This window comes from Mesoplodon bidens, assembly GCF_964165515.1.
Source record: "Mesoplodon bidens genome assembly, chromosome: X".
NCBI classification, from domain to species: domain Eukaryota; kingdom Metazoa; phylum Chordata; class Mammalia; order Artiodactyla; family Ziphiidae; genus Mesoplodon; species Mesoplodon bidens.
Genome location: NC_138163.1, coordinates 2,492,477 through 2,510,329, shown reverse-complemented (window position 1 = coordinate 2,510,329; position 17,853 = coordinate 2,492,477). Strand labels below are relative to the sequence as shown.

The 17,853-nt window shown below is 41.8% G+C and overlaps 1 protein-coding gene across 1 annotated transcript in view; it reads left to right on the top strand.

The window, feature by feature from the left end:
- Positions 1-3,890: 3,890 nt before the first annotated feature.
- The window catches only part of PASD1 (PAS domain containing repressor 1), a gene marked incomplete at its 3' end in the record, with an annotated part of 115,113 nt that continues 101,150 nt past the window's right edge, over positions 3,891-17,853 (top strand). Inside the window, exons 1-2 of the mRNA XM_081222188.1 lie at positions 3,891-4,006; positions 7,628-7,845. The remainder of the gene's footprint in view (positions 4,007-7,627; positions 7,846-17,853) is intronic.

Sequence of the window (17,853 nt, the reverse complement as noted above, 5' to 3'; positions counted from 1 at the left end):
TTTTTGTTTCCATTACTTTAGGAGGTGGGTCAAAAAAGATCTTACTGTGATTTATCTCAAAGAGTGTTCTTCCTATATTTCCTCTAAGAGTTTGATAGTGTCTGGCCTTACATTTAGGTCTTTAATCCATTTTGAGTTTATTTTTGTGTGTGGTGTTAGGGAGTGTTCTAATTTCATTCTTTTACACACAGCTGTCCAGTTTTCCCAGCACCACTTATTGAAGAGACTGTCTTTTCTCCATTGTATACCCTGGCCTCCTTTGTCATAGATTAGTTGACCATAGGTACATGGGTTTATCTCTGGGCTTTCTATCCTGTTCCATTGACCTATATTTCTGTTTTTGTGCCAGTACTATACTGTCTTGATTACTGTAGCTTTGTAGTATAATCTGAAGTCAGGGAGTCTGATTCCTCTAGCTCCATTTTTTTTCCCCTCAAGACTGCTTTGGCTATTTGTGGTCTTTTGTGTCTCCATACAAATTTTAAGATTTTTTGTTCTAGTTCTGTAAAAAATGCCACTGGTAATTTGACGGGGATTGCATTGAATCTGTAGACTGCTTTGGATAATAAAGTCATTTTCACAATATTGATTCTTCCAATCCAAGAACATGGTACATCTCTCCATCTGTTTGTGTCATCTTTGATTTCTTTCATCCATGTCTTATAGTTTTCTGAGTACAGGTCTTTTACCTCCTTAGGTAGGTTTATTCCTAGGCATTTTATTCTTTTTGTTGCAATGGTAAATGTGAGTGTTTCCTTAATTTCTCTTTCAGATTTTTCTTCATTAGTGTATAGGGATGCAAGAGATTTCTGTGTATTAATTTTGTATACTGGAATTTTACCAAATCCATTGATTAGCTCTAGTAGTCTTCTGGTGACATCTTTAGGATTCTCTATGTAAAGTATCATGTCATCTGCAAACAGTGACAGTTTTACTTCTTCTTTTCCAACTTGTATTCTTTTTATTTCTTTTTCTTCTCTGATTGTCGTGACTGGGACTTACAAAACTATGTTGAATAATAGTGGTGAGAGTGGACATCCTTGTCTTTTTCCTGATCTTAGAGGAAATGCTTTCAGTTTTTCATCATTGAGAATGATGTTTGCTGTGGGCTTAATTTTAATCTAATCAAGTTAATTAATTTTCACCTTATGTCTTTGGTTTTAGAGTCTTATTCAAGAAATCCTTCCCTACCTCCAGACAAAATTTATTTTTAGAAATTTCTTCGTTGATGTTACTATTTTTTCCTTTCATAATTATTCTTGAAACAATCTGGAATTATCCTTCATACAAGTTGTTAAATGGGAACATATTTTGATTTTTCTGCTCATAATGAGACAATTTTCCCAGCACCACCTACTAAATAATCTATCCTTTCCCATAAACTGTGATGTCACTTTTATTGTATCCTATAATTCCGTATGTACCTCTGTCTCCCTCTTAACTCTATTCTATTCCAATTGCTACTGAAATTTGATAGTTATTCCTAGCCATGCTTTTAGCTTGGCTCCATTTGCATTCACCTTGGTAATATTCTTCAGTGCTAGGAAAATAATAACTTTCCTCAAAAAAAGAAAAGAAAGAAAGCCAAGTTTGGAAGACAAACCTGAGAAGAGGCTCAGCTGCTGGATTCAGTGTAACAACCCCTTTGGGGAAGAATTAGGTACACTGTGAAGAATATTCACTCCAGTGTGCCATTAGTTCCAAGGAAGGGCTCCTTGTAGAGCTGAAGGCTCAGTTCGGTTTCCAAGAACTTCCTCACTGTTCTTCATTCTAAAAGGTTTGTGGCAATTCCTTGCCCCATGAGGCAGCCAGGAACTTGTGTTATAAACTGCTATCAATCAAGATCTTTGATGCTGTTCTGAGTAATCCAGTAGGAACCAGACTTTCTCAAATAGTTTAACTAAATGATGCTTATTGTTAATTTACCCTAGCATCCCATTAGCTTTCCACAGAGATTTTTATTATCCAACATAAATAGTGAGAATGAGGTGGACCTTATTTGAAAGACATGGGGTTAGGGTATATAATTACCTTCAGGTGGTTTCAAATAGAGTATTAGTATATATTTATATTATACTTATTTTTGAATCCTCTAGTTAGTTAGCCATTATGACTAGTATCAACTGTGTTTTACAGTGATTTTGTGTCATGTTTAAAATAATCATAAGGATGTATATATATTTTGCTCAAACATTTGATCTCCAGATGAAGCCCACCCTTGGTTTGAGCCAACTGTGGTTCATGATTGTGTGCGAGCAGAATACGATGAGATCTTTGTAGCTGGGCATAATCATCAACTTCCTACCCTTCTCAGTTTCATGTCTGCCATACACACCAGCTCCCACTCCTAGACTTCTATTTTATCATATAAAATTTGTAATCGATATATGATTTACTTATCCTAAAATATACCCTTTAGAAGAGTACACTTTAGTGGTTTTTCAGAGTGTTCAAAAGGTTGTGCAAACATCACCATTATGTAATTCTAGAACATTTTTGTCAGCCCCCCAGGAAACCCCTTACCCATTAGCAGTCATTCCCCATTCTCCTTCCCCCTAGATCCTGGCATCAGTAATCTATTTTCTGTCTCTATGAGTTTGCCTATTCTGGACAGTTCATTCATTATAAATGGAATCTATTTTTATTGTGTTTAAATGCACATAACATAAAATTTCTATCTTAATCATTTTTAAATGTACAGTTCATTAATGTCAAGTACATTCGTATTGTTGCATAACTAATCTCTAGGACTGTTTAAATCTTGCAAAACCTAAGTTCTATACCCATAAATGACAATTTTCCATTTCCTCTTTTCTCTAACCTCTGGCTACCAGCCCACCATTCATTCTACTTTCTGTCTATATATATTTGACTACTCTAGGTACCTCATATAAGTGGAGTTATACAGTATATGCTATTTTGGGAGCAGCTTATTTCACTTAGCATAATGTCTTCAAGCTTCATCCATTTTGTATCATCAATTAGTACTTCGTTCATTTTTATGGCCCAATAATATTCCATTTTATGGATATTCCATATTTTGTTTATCAATTCATCAGTTGAGTGACATTTGGGTTGTTTCCATTTTTTTGGCTCTTCTGAATAATGCTGTATGAGCATTCCTGTACAAGTTTTTGTATGGACGTATGTTTTCAATTCTCCTGGGCATATACCTAGGAGCTGAACTGCTGGGTCCTATAGTAACTCTATGTTTAACCTTTTGAGGAACTGCCAGACTGTTTTCCAATGTGGCTATATTGACATTCCCACCAGCAGGGCATGAAGGTTCCAATTTCTCCACATCCTTGACAATATTTCCTCACCCACCACCCACCCTCATAATTTCTGATCCAACCCAGGGCAGAGGGAGCCAGATGAGAGGGGACTATAGCTGTTCCCAAGGTATACTGACAAGAAGGCCAGTAATTGGATCAAAAAATTTTTTTAAACAAGAACTCTTCGTTTTCTATTTTTTTTAAAGCTCATTCTGAACCCTCAGTTTTTGACTGATTACAATCATCAGGTGATTGTACTGCTCCAGGTAGGCTGGGTGGAGCCAGTCCACTCTGGGTTTGAATGCCAGTTCTATCTCTTGGGACTAGTTATTTAACTTTCCTGGGTCTGTTTCTGTCTTCTGTAAAGAGAGGTCAAATCACACTTACATGAAATGTATGTGAAAGAATCTACACACATCTGGTGCAAAATAGGTACACAGTAAATCTCCATTTATTTGTTTTTTGACTGAATGTTAAAATCTTTTAAAAATTGAATGTTTACTAAAATTTCCTTTGATTTCAGCCCTTGGGTATTTCTTGTTGAGGTCTGCTGGTTTTTCATGACAGGTAACACAGAGAAAGTGGTGAATACTCGGGTGGCTTTTCTGGAGAGAAGAACATTTGGTTGATGTTTTAAAAAGGAGGGACATGAAACCCCTACACAGTTCAGTATTTTTGAAGCTTCATGGCCTGAGACGAGCTGTGCACCTTAAGCGGCTACAGTTGTCACAGTAAGTGGTGTTTTCTTTCCATAGCAACAGAAGCCACAAATAATTACACGAATGCTGAAAAAAAAAAAAAAAAAAAGACCAGAGGGCAAAAGATTGCCTCGCTCACAGTCTTTAGGTGAGGATGTTTTCTCCTACGAAGTCATCTTAGGTTCTGCACCAGAAGCCTGTGCTTTTGGTTTCAGCTGCCCCAGGATGGCTCGGGCAGTAGTAACTACTTCAGAACAGAAAGGAGTAGAGTCCCAGGGCTCTTTACCTGGGGTGGGGAAGTCAGCTCTAGGGTCTTTACCAGCCACCTTAAAAAGATGGAAGAGGTCAGTGATGGCCCAACCTTCCTGAGGTCTCCCATAAAAAGAGAACTGAGCAAAAAGGCTGGAACTAGGGTGAGCAAGGGAGGTGCCTAGGGCACAAAATTTAAGGAGGCACTCAGTCTCAGGGTTGTGGAAGACTACATGGGCTGTTTGGAGATATGAAAGGTGGGACTCTGAGGCTGCTCAGAGGAGAAATTTATCTGACCTATGTAGCATGAAATCACAAATTAAATTCACCCCCGCACCCTGCCCTGTCCTGTTCCTCTACCACACATGGGCTTGATGCTGTAAACCCCCATGGGATCTCTGGTCTCTGGAGTTGCAGACGGCTGTGGTGGAATGGAAGAGCGTCAGACTTGAGAAGCTTTGGGCAGGTGAACAATGTGGCACGGCTAGCACAGAGGTAGTACCACTGCAGGAACCAGGAAGCTGGAAAGGAGTCCTCGGCCTAGATTGGGGAGGCAAAGACAAACTAACATCTATCAAGTCCAGTATTTGTCAAACAAAGGGAAGCCCCCCTCTCTCTGCAAGCCCCAGCCACTGGTTTGGATGGCTAGAGAGGCCAGAGAAAACCAGGACAGCTAAAGAACCATTGTCATGGTCTAGCACCAAGGTCTACACTAGGGGTCCAGAACAATGACCAAGATTCTCAACTGAAACTGACCTGAATGCACTGGAATGGGAGGTGTCTTGTGCCCACTATATTTATTTCTTTACCAAAGAAGTTACTGAAAAACTGCGTATAGTTTGGAAGGCAGCTTTTGCCCGAGACCCCTTTCTTTTCTTTCCTTTTTTTTGTTTTGTAAAAATCAAACAAAGACAAACGAACCAATGAACAAAACTTGTTTGCTTTTATTTTTGGCTTCTTTATTTTTAAAAAAGAAATGTTGATCTTAAGAAATTGGGATAGCAACTCATCCTGTCATGTGAAGTCCAGGCCACCTGTAACTCCCCCAAATCCCTGACCACTTGGCCATACATGGGCATGCACACACCACGTACCCATACGAGAGTCCTCTTAGATTCCGATAAGAGGAAAAGATGGTGTCAGTGGCACAGAGCCGGGGACTCTCTGGTCACCTTGAACCAGAGTGTTCCCTGTTTCAGATGTCCCAGAAACATGCCCTTCTATTCTTTCTTTTGTTTTCTTTTAAACTAGATTATCAGTTTATTATAAAAGGATATAATTCAGGAAAAGCCAGATGGAAGGGATACATAGGACAGGTATGTGGGAAGGGGGACCTCCTTGGTTAAGTTTATTTCTAAGTATTTTATTCTTTGTGAGGCTGTTGTAAATGGAATTGTTTTCTGTTATGTCTTCTTAAATTGACTCTTTTATTATTATGAAATGTTACTCTTTATCTCTGGTAGTATTACTTGCTCTGCAGTCTACATTGTCTAATATGAATATAGCCACTCCATTTTTCTTATGACTAGAATTTGCATGGTATCTAGTTTTTCATCCTTTAACTTTAAACTGCTCTTCATCTTTGTATCTAAATGTCTTTCCTGTAGAAAAGAGTAGAGGTCAGCCTCGATTTATTTCTCCAGTCTGACAATCCTAATCTTTTAATTGAGGTTTTTAGACTATTTTCATTTAATGTAATTACTGATATGCTTCTGTTTAAGTCTATCTTTCTATTTGTTGGGGATTTATGAAGAGCTTTAGAAGCCCGTTCATCCTCTGTTTCAAAGCAACCTTTTTGTAGGGGCAAAATACATGTGGGCATGATAAAGTGGGAGCAGCCCAGGCTTGCCGTCTGGGCACAGCCGAGCTCTAGCCCTCAGATTCTGCACTATCCTTCTCACGGGATTCAATGGGCCTCAGTGTCCTCAGTTAGAAAGTGATGGGCTGGGGCCGGGCCACCTAGGAGGCCAGCCTGGATATGCCAGCATCACCAAGGCAGGAGCCCCAGCAAGTTCCCTACTGACACCCACCCACATCATTGTAGGAGCCTTTTGGGAGCTTCACGAACACTCTGTAGGTTGAAGAACATAGGTAATGTCAATGTTCTAAACTGATTCTTTAAGTTGGAAGTAGAGGAAGAGGGAAGCATGTTTGTTTGAGCTCTCTGAGAACATATTTTAACATCTTTTTGTTTTCTTTTTAGTTAATGATCTCCCAGAAGGAACCATTATTTTTTTCAGGGTTCCAATGTCAAAACATGTCTTTCCATAGTTCGTCACATCAAAATATTTAGTAAAAGTTATAGCAAAGTTATATGTATATAAGATATATATAATATATAATAAATATCGTGTATATAGTAAGATCACCTATGTATATGTATATAATAAGATTATATATATATATCTTCTAACTGTTGTGGAGTGAGGACAGAAAAGTAGCCATTAAAACTGGGATGGTATTAGAGGAGGTGAGGACGGGATTGGGCCTTCCTCAATAGCCAGGAATGAGGGAAGCCAACAGCATCCCTGCCATGGGAATGATGTGACATGAACACTTTTAGAGGCCACTCTGGCTGCTGGGGGGAGAACAGTTTGGAGGGGCCGAGAGCGTGGGTAGTGAGGACTCTAGTCAAGAGTGCAGGTTAGAGCTGACACCGTCGTGGACTTAAACAGGGCTAGTGATGGGGGAGGACAGTTCACACACCTTTTTCGCCTAAAGAGCATTTTTAGCACCAGAAAGTATGACTCTGTTTTTGGAATTTTTGCACGGTTGTTGTCCAGAGCAACAACCATGCTCTATAGGAGGGGCCTGGCATCTAGAAGCAGATCTTTTTTCAGGCACATACTCCTGGCTTAATGGAGAATGTTGTACATAACAAAATAGCGGCCATCCACTTTCTATTTGATGGATAGAATGGAAAAGCATAAGGATATTAAGGGAAGATCCTTCCAGAATTCCTTGATGGATTTTTAAAACTTCAAAATGAATTAAAATAGCACTCCTTAAATTCCTCTCATGTGTTTATCATTGAATTTTCCGAAAAGTAAAATAGACCATAATTCATTAAGGTATACTACTCTATATTCATATCATACCAGGAAAAATGGGGGACTTTTAATGGAATCTCAAATCACACACTGATCAGTGTATTTCAGATGTAGTAGAAATATTACCACAGCTCCACAAAATGGCCTCTGAATGAACTGGGGATGGACGAGTGTGTGGGTGTCCTTACAAGCCAGGAGTGACTTGATGTCAGTTTTGTACAAGCGCCTTCTCTTTTCCCTTAAGAGATGTGAAAATGAGATTCTTATCTCCTTTGGGGATGAAACAAAGAACCAGCAGTTTGATGACCACACAGAGATAAAACCTTACATCACTTGTTTTTTTTTTGTCTTCCAGGGAAATTCTTTGGAGACGTCCATGGAATTTGGGGGCTTGCTATAGAAGCCACTCATGGCTGTCCTTTCTTTGCAGAGGAGTGCTTACCTAATGTCTGATATCAACTGGTCCCCTGTGAGAAAGACCAGAGATAAGGTGGTACCTCCAAGCAAGACCAGTGGAAGTCCCTCAAATCCTGCATGCTGTGTCCAGGGGGCATGGAAGCCCTCCCTGGTTTGGTGAACATTCTATTGTGATTCCTGATGGTAATTACAGCCGCACTGACCAGGGCCTCCTTCTTCCTAGGCCCTGTGCCAGGCACTCTGCATGCATCGTCCCATCAAATCCTCCCAACTCTATGAGGCAGGTATTATTTATTATTGGGCCGGCCATGGCTTCAGAGATGTTAATTACCTTCTCCAGGACCGGCCAGGATTTATACTCAAGCCCAAGCTCTTCCTGCTCTGCTACTGCTAATCTCTCTGCTTTGGGGGGCGAGTTATGCCTCGTTTCCAAGGAAGCCTGGCTGATGGTTATTAGGATTAATGCATTTAATAATCGCTCTCTTTTGAATGTTGTCTCTGACAACTCAGCACTAATTGCATAATTAAAGTTAATTAATGCTAATGATGTGCTCTACAAATGACAAGCATTACATACCTATATGCTATCATTACCCCCTTGCATGCAGTCTGCCACTGAAAGAATCCATTTATTTAAGGATAAAAAGAACATGAAAGTTGGTGAAGATGGGACCTGACCTTTCTGCCCCCCTTGCAGCATTGTGCTTTAGGACTTGGGAAGTGTTACATAAATGCCTGCCTCACTAAGCATCTTTTTGCTCTATTGTTTCCTGGTTCTTGCAGATGTAATGCCATGCTGAAGCTTTTAAACTAAATAATTAGAGTTTGTAGTGCTTGAAAGGTGTAATACAGCTACAAATCAGAATGGTCTACTTAAAATACACTTCGGGAGGACTCATGCTGTTTCAAAATTAGTCCCTCCTGAAACTGAGTTCAGGAGCTTCTTTCTAAACTCCATAACCGTTCAGGATTTTTATCTTTAATTTTAGCATGGAGAAAAGAATACATCCAAAGACTACTCCACAGAGCGGTGCATCCCACCTCCCCGAGTTTTAATGAGATATGATTGACAAATTAAAAATACATATTTAAGGTGTACCACGTGATTTTTTATTTTATTTTATTTTTTTGCGGTATGCGGGCCTCTCACTGTTGTGGCCTCTCCCATTGCGGAGCACAGGCTCCGGACGTGCAGGCTCAGCGGCCATGGCACACGGGCCCAGCCGCTCCACGGCACGTGGGATCTTCCCGGACCGGGACCCGAACCCGCGTCCTCTGCCTCGGCAGGCAGACTCTCAACCCCTGCGCCACCAGGGAAGCCCCCACGGGATGTTTTGATATGTGTATACATTGTGAAATGATTGAGTGATCCAGTTTTTTGTTTCTTTGTTTGTTTGTGGGGTTTTGTTTTGTTTTGTTTTTGCTGCACCCTGCTTGGCTTGTGGGCTCTTTGTTCCCTAACCAGGGATGGAACCCGGGGCTTGGTGGTGAAAGCGCAGGGTCCTAACTACTGGCCTGCCAGGGAATTCCCTTCAGTGATCCAGTTTTGAAATCAGAAGGATTGCATTGGAGATAGAAAGCTCTGGAGAACTTTTTGTGGCATATCCTCCTTGTCTGAGGGGCAAGGGTTGTCACTATTATGAATTAAGTTTAATATTAGTGGTGTTAAATTCATACTTTCTTTGTTCATCGTGCACTGCATGCTGGATCTGGATTAAAGTTGGGTACCCATCTTTCAACTCACTGAAGGTCCTTTTCACTTGTCACAAAATTGGCCAGCTTGAGAAAACATGGAGTGGTAAATCTTTTTCCTCAGGAAGGGTTATTCGATTCTGGAGGGGCTGCCTGAGGGAGGCTGTGAAATTGTCTTCCCTAAAGTCTTTAGAAACAGACTTGATACATTAGATAACGTAATAAAGGGCAACAGTGGAAAACTCTGCTGGAGATCTCTCCAGAGAAAGGCAGGAAATGAGCGCCGATGGGGGAGGGTGGAAGAAACTTTTGACCTTTGGATGGCCGCGCTTTTAGCAGGTAAAATGCAACCTTCTTTAGTTGCTCTACCTCTGACCTCTCGGGGTTCTCGGCACAGCTCAGCCCACCCTGCAGAGCAGGAGCAGCGAGCAGCGAGTCGAGCGGTGAGCGGCGAATGGCGTCAACCGGACAGGACTGAATACTCGACACTTAGCCACGGGCGAGATTTTAGATGCCCTCCAGGTACAGCAGCCCTTTTGATTAGGAGAGATGTGAGCTTGTTTATTTCCACCTTGGAGCCCAGATTGGACCTGAAAAGCCTCAATCTTCTGGCTCCACGCCCCTCATCCGGCACTACTTGGTGGGAATCCGGGTATCCAGGAAGGGCGGAGCGTTCCGCCCCTCAGGCCCCCAAAAGGCCTCTGGGACCGAACAGCCAGGAGCTCCCGCTTTGCACCCTGGGAGTCTCAGTTGGGAACCTTTAGTGACGACTGGAGGCCACGGAGGAGCTTCGAGGGCTCCCTGTGCCCACCTCTTATATAAACCCCTGGCTCTCAGCTCCCTGCGCACGGTGGAGACTTCAGACAGGTTGAGTGCGGTGGGCTGGGGCCTTGCTGGTGAGGGCTGCTCTAGCGGAATGCACCTTGAGGGGCGGGGCACCATTTTGTCCTGTGCTGTGTGAACCTCTTGGAGAGACGTCTCCCCTGGGCCTTCGTCTTCCTGAGCACCCCGGCAGGGAGGGCTGGTTGGGAGGCTCACGGGGTGCCTCAGTGTGAAGCCAGGCATTTTGAGGCTTCCATGTGGCAGACATTACAAGTGTCATGGCAGGAGGCATTCTTTGATTCCTCTGCAGAAACTTCGACAAAGTTCCCAGCATCAGCCTAAACTTCAGAAACAGATTTTTGAGTAAGGAACAAAGCCAGAGGCTCTCCTGGGCTCTCCTGGCTCTCTGATGGGCCCGGTGGGCCTCCATTAGCACAGTGGAGGGGGTATGGAAAGCAAGAGACCAGCCTGCTGTAGTAGACCAAGCAGTGGGTCTGCTGGGAGGCTGTACACTTTCTGGTTCTGAGGGCCGCTTTGCAAGGCTAGCTTTTCAAAGGAGCCACTTGAGGGTTTTGTTTGCTTGTTTTTGTGAGTTTTTTAATATTAAAAATTTAAATATTCTATCATTTCAGTGTTTTTTTAGAGATTGAAGTACAGTTAATTTATAATATTGTGTTAGTTTCGTGTTTACGGTGTAGTAATTCATTATTTTTGCAGATTATATTCCTTTATAGGTTATTGCAAGATAATGGGTATAAGTTGCTGTCCTATACAGTACATCCTGTTGCTTATCTATTTTATACCTAGTAGTTTGCATCTGTTAATCCCATACCCCTAATTTGCCTCTCTACCCTCCTCTTTCCCCTTTGGCAACCTCTAGTTTGTTTTTCTGTCTCTGTGAGTCTGTTTCTGTTTTTTTTTTTTTTTTTCTGCGGTATGCGGGCCTCTCGCTGTTGTGGCCTCTCCCGTTGTGGAGCACAGGCTCCAGATGCGCAGGCTCAGCAGCCATGGCTCACGGGCCCTGCCACTCCACAGCATGTGGGATCTTCCCGGACCGGGGCATGAGCCCGTGTCCCCTGCATCGGCAGGCAGACTCTCAACCACTGCGCCACCAGGGAAGCCCTGTTTCTGTTTCTTAAATGTTCATTTATATCAGTTTTTTAGATTCCACACATAGGTGATATGATACTTGTCTTTGGATAACTTACTTCACTGAGTATGGAAACCTTGAGGTCCATCCATGTTGCTATAAATGACATTATTTCATTCTTTTCAGTGGCTGAGTAGTATTCTATTGTATATATGTACTGCATATGCTTTATCCATTCCTCTGTTGATGGACACTTAGGTTGCTTCCGTGTCTTGGCTATTGTAAGTAATGCTGCTATGAACATTGGTGTGCAAGTATCATTTTATATTAGTGGATATTTTTGTTTCTCATTTTTCGAATGCACTGGCATTCAGATATGTGTGTGAGTGCATCAAGACTCAGAGCACAGAATACCTGTCTACACTAGAAAATCCCTTCTTGTAAAATGGAGTAAAACATACAAGCTGAAGCCACATCTATGTACTTAAAAAGCTGTAGTATATGTGACTGAAGCCTACATAAATATAAACAAATGCCCCTATAGCAATAAGTAAATAGGACTCCCCAAAGTAAACAAAGTCAACAAAAACTAAGTAAGCAGCTCAGTCTGAGGAAAAGCTTTTACAGTTGGTAGAACAACTTATGTTACAATGGCTTTACTGTGTTTAAATTGATGTTTCTAAAACTGTTCTTTCTTTGAGGAGTGTAGTCAAATTGGTTCAGAGAGGGAAGGAACTCTTGAAGTTTTGAATTCATTTTCTGGAGAATGGCATGTTCTGGACCTCCTTGTGTCGGGAGAGCGGAGACTGTGGCTTTTAATTCTTCTGTGAATTTTAAAAATGGAGTTTTTATTTAATAATGGGACCAGATGAGCTCAATATATAGGTAGAGTCATTTAATTAATTATTTTCCTGATTTCACTTTGTTACTGGCAAACACTTAACCGGCTTCGTTCTATAGATTCAAATTCTGCTTGTAAATAGTGACATAGTTTACAACTCTGAAAGTCAAACTACCATGAAGCCATGTGCTAGGGGTTTGAAAATGGGAATATCCTAAAAAATCGCCATGAAATGTGATCAGGTCATAAATATTTTAAAACAGGGATGCCTAGATACCAGCGCAGCCTGTGCTGATGTTGGCTGCAGAGCTGGCAGTGGCGAGGTTAGTGGCTAGCAAACTAGGGAAGTGTGATTAAAGGTACCAAGTGATTTGGAGGTTGTAAGCAAGTAGGAGAAGCTGGGATTTTTAAGATTTCAAGGAATTCAGCTCTTTCTCAGGTGGAAGCAAAACCCGAAGGAGAAGAGAATAGATAGATAGCTGTGGAATCTGGCAAGGCTGGGAGAGAAAAAGAGAAGAAGAGAGAAAAAGCAGAGGGCAAGGTCTGTATAGTTTCCCTCCTGTTTTTCTGGGGCTTACTGAGCAGTAGATTGCTAATTTCTCTGACTCCAAACATGAATAAGGAATTTGAAAGCAAGAATAATTATCATTATACTCCTTAGAGAAATTTTGCATTATTATTTTTCAACCTATTTCTTTAAACAAAATGAAATAAGAGGATCAACTTTTCATATAATGACTAACCCCTCAAAAAAGGATGATTTTTCCTTTTTTAATTAAAAATGGCAGATGAGGAGCTCCAGAGCTGTAATTCCTTGATATAAAGGGAGCAGTGTGAGCAGGCAGACCAGTGAATCATCCAGGTGTCTGGATGGGGCAACTGGGGTTACTTTACGCGTAATTGAATTAAAATGCAGATGGCCCTTTGTTTGTATAGCTCAGTAGCTTGAGGTGTTCCCTGAAGAGGACCTTGGCTGGTGGGTGAGGCCAGTGGGGGGGATGTGATGACCCAAGGAGGGACAGTCGGCTTTTCTCATCATGGCTGGTTATTTTACCACTAAATGATTCTCTTTTGGGTCCTTGCCTTGTGGATGTTGCTATTTCTATCAGGAAAATACATTTTTAAACAGTGCTATGAAAAATTTTCACGTACAGTATATCTTCATAGGATCTTAATGGAGCAAACACCTGCTTTGATCCTACTTATTCTCCCTTATTTTGAAATTAGTTGCTTAACTCTGAATATCATGGCAGAGGGAATTCTCAGGCTGCAAGTCCATCCCAGACAACGGCAAGACCTCTTAGTAGGTCCTTTCTAACCCAGGGCTGCAGCTGTACAAAGGAGAAAATGTCATTTCCTGAGTAATCACACATTCCTCCTGCTTTATAAAATAAAGCAATTCTGCACTCAGATAGCCAGTTTATTTTAATTACTCTGGAAGGCATGAACAGTGATCACATTTAGAAATAAATACTGTCAACAGAAGTGCTTGCTCTAGAAAACAGTCCAGTTGTGTCTGAAGTACCTAGTTTTTTTTTTTTTTTAAATTTTTTGCTTTATAACAAATTTAATCAGTTATACATATACATATGTTTCCATATCCCCTCCCTTTTGCGTCTCCCTCCCACCCTCCCTATCCCACCCCTCCAGGCGGTCACAAAGCACCGAGCTGATCTCCCTGTGCTATGCGGCTGCTTCCCACTAGCTATCTACCTTACGTTTGGTAGTGTATATATGTCCATGCCGCTCTTTCACTTTGTCACAGCTTACCCTTCCCCCTCCCCATATCCTCAAGTCCATTCTCTAGTAGGTCTGTGTCTTTATTCCTGTCTTACCCCTATGTTCTTCATGACATTTTTTTTTCTTAAATTCCATATATATGTGTTAGCATACAGTATTTGTCTTTCTCTTTCTGACTTACTTCACTCTGTATGACAGACTCTAGGTCTATCCACCTCATTACAAATAGCTCAATTTCATTTCTTTTTATGGCTGAGTAATATTCCATTGTATATATGTGCCACATCTTCTTTATCCATTCATCCGATGATGGACACTTAGGTTGTTTCCATCTCCGGGCTATTGTAAATAGGGCTGCTATGAATATTTTGGTACATGTCTCTTTTTGAATTATGGTTTTCTCAGGGTATATGCCCAGTAGTGGGATTGCTGGGTCATATGGTAGTTCTATTTGTAGTTTTTTAAGGAACCTCCATACCTGAAGTACCTAGTTTTGTTTTGGTTATTTCTCTGCCTGTTCTAGAAGAAAAGGGAGGATTGAGGTGTGGCTACACCAAGGCATCCAAAGAGGATCCCTTCCATGAAATTTCAGGGAAAAGTTGGAAAACATTTGACCCATGACTTTTTTTTTTTTTTTTTTTTTGCGGTACGCGGGCCTCTCACCACTGCGGCCTCTCCCGTTGTGGAGCACAGGCTCCGGACGCGCAGGCCCAGCGGCCATGGCTCACGGGCCCAGCCGCTCCGTGGCACGCGGGATCCTCCCAGACCAGGGCACGAACCCGCGTCCCCCGCATCGCCAGGCGAACTCTCAACCACTGCGCCACCAGGGAAGCCCTGACCCATGACTTTGAAAGTACTTGGGCCAGTGTGGCCAGGTGGGAGAGGTCTCTGGGCTTAGTGATGAGAAGGCCTGGGTACCGACCCTCTCATCAGTCAGTCAGTACACAGGGAGATACCTGCCTCTGAGCATGGGCCTGGCACTTGCGGGGAGAGGAGGGAACTGGACCCTTCCATCTGCCAAGAGCAGGCTAAGCTGGAAACAAGACCCAGAATCGTCGAGGTTTCTGTGGACTCTTGGCATCTCTTGATGGCTCTGGTGTGGGAAAACTGAGTCATGTCTACCTGCTCTACCCATAAAAACTGCTCTGTCTGTCATGCCCTGGTCACTTGTGCTATGTCTGAATGTTGATAGGTGCCAGCTACGTGTGGCAAAGGTTCCCACTGGGTTTTCAAGGTGATAATCCCAGAACATCAGTCTCTTGAAAGACAAGAGGCAAATAATTGTCAGGTTTTGTAATAGAGCACATAAACCTCCTTTGAAGTTGGCCTCCCTGTTTAGGCTCTGCAAAGAAATTTTACATTTTCCCTTTGTCCTTTATCAAGAGCTTAAGATCTCTGGCAGGCTTTTCCTAAACACCACATAAATATTAAACTGACTTACAAATATTGTTTATGAGAAACAGAATATTGTTCTTGCTGTTTGATATATATTTTTGGGTATGTGTCTTGACTTGAGTCTAGCTAATGTCCCACTAGGGAAGGATGCTTTGGAGGTTGATGAGTTTTTTGTCTGATTCTACTTCTAACTATTACGTGGACTATTTAAGTAACAGGTTGTTCTTTAACTATACAGTGTGCATGACCACTAATAAATGTGCCCCATATTTAAATATACAAGTGGTACCTTTGGGAGGGCAGAGAGCTAAGGGCAGTCAGCCTTTCGTATGCTAATACCTGAGATCAAGGCATACTAGATAGTACTCAATCAAGCCATAATATTTAGCTTTGGAAATTAAAGCATAAATTCATGAATTTGATTAGCATTCTTCTCTCTGCATTATATATTTAACCATAATATATGCATGCACCAATGTTCCAAGATTTTTCCTTTTTGTTTTTAATTTTGGGCAATGTATCTTTTACTTCCTACAGTATTTGTTGAATTTGTGAAGGCTGTTGTTTTTTGGGACAAAACCAAGAGGTTTTGAACTCCCAGTGTGTCTTCTTGTTGCTTGTCCCCTTATTAATGTAAACCTTAGACTTTCCATGGAGCTGCCCCTCCTTTATGGTATCTGATGCTCCTCAGAGAGACCTTATGGGTTCGTGGTGTTAGGGCTTAGCACCATTTTACAGGTGCTCAGAGAGGCCAGGTGACTTGCCTAAGGACACACAGCTCCTGCAGAACGGGGACTGGATTCTAAGCATTCTGACTTCAAGAATGTTGATTTCCACTTTTTTTCTACTTTTTATTGAAGCATAGTTGATTTACAATATTCTGTAAGTTTTGGGTGACAACACAGTGATTCAACATTTTTATTGATTATACTCCATTTAATGTGCTTATAAAATATTGGCTATATTCCCTGTGCTGTACCTTGTAGCTTATTTATTTTATACATAGTAGTTTGTACCTCTTAATTCCCTACCCCTTTTTTGCCCCTCCCCCCTTCCCTCTCCCCACTGCTAGCTACTAGCTTGTTCTCTATACTTGTGAGTCTGTTTCTGTATTGTTATCTTCACTAGTTTGTTGTGTTTTTTAGATTCCACATGTAAGTGATATCATCCAGTATTTGTCTTTCTCTGTCTGACTTATGTCCCTAAGCATAATACCCTCCAGGTGCAGGAGTGAGCAAGCTTGTGTGCACACTGTTCATGAGTGCAGTCTAGGTCTCCTGCAGCCCCTGTTGTAAGTGCCACTGGTTTTCATACTAGCTAAGAGGTCTTCGAACTGCTCACTCACCAGGGGGCATCTCTGAGCCCACGATATCCCCCTCTTCTCCTGTGTCCCCCAGTAGGGGAGTGGGTCCTGACCTGCTCGCTTCTCTTCCCTTCCTACCTGACTTCGTGTGGCTATTTGTAGCCTTAGTTGTAGAAGGGTCTTTCTGCCAGTCTCCTGTTTGTTTTCAGTGAGGATTGCTTTTCATGTAGATGTAACTTTGATGTGTTTGCGAAGGGAGGTGAGCTCCAATCCACATCCTCCTACTCCACCATCTTCCTCCTGTCTGATTTCCATTAGTTTTGCAACCTTGTTAAGCCACTTGAGTAATAATTTTTAAAGCGTGGATTAAAGCAAGTTTTTTTTTTTTTTTTTTTGGCTTGCTATACTCTAACTTCAGGTCTCCCATTTGGGGGAATGAACTTGTAAGTCCGTTGCTTCTTCATTGAAAGCAATAAGTATATTCCTTAGTCTAGGCATAAGTTGTGAAAGCTTCACTATGCTTCCCAGGCTGGGTCAAGACCACTTTTAAGCATTCCTGGGTACCATGCAGACAGAACTTAGTCAAGGCTGTTTATTCTTTGCCTTCTCTAGTATCGGCTCTGTTTCCTGATCTTCTCACCTGATCTTCTCAGGAAACCTAGGTGCGAGCTCTGCTGTATAGCATGGACCACACAGCGCTTTGAAATGAGGAAGCTTTAAAGTCACAGGCAAGAGTTTGACTGGGAAGTTGAAGGTCGGTCTGCAGGAACAGACTGTACTTTGAGGTGAAATTCACAAACAAAGGCAATCAACATGAAGAATCTGGAAACTCCCAGTGCGAGCTGTTTCATTTTTCTGTGCAGTCCACAAGAAACAAGTGGAAACTTTTTGTGTAAAGTTCCAGCATATGTGATCCCAGAAGGTATTTGAAGTGTATTGCGGCAGGGAGGATATTGCAGCTGTCAGCGAGGGCATTCGCAGAGCTTCCCTTTAACGTGGCTGTATCTTAACCATTAATTCGGAGGAGAAAAGGAAATGTGCGAGAGTGGAGCCGGGAGGAGGGTGTTTGGCGTGGGCACAGCCAAGAGTCAGCAACAATGAGGGAGATCATTTTAAGTGAGGAGGTCCACAGTTTTTCATTCAGGAAATGGAAGGTTTCTTTGGCCCCTCTTTCTAATTCGAGAACTGTGTAGCTAATAAATTGAGAAAATTTTTAGTAAAGTGGTATATATATATTTTAATCTTTTATGTGATATTGGCACATAATTCATATATAGATCT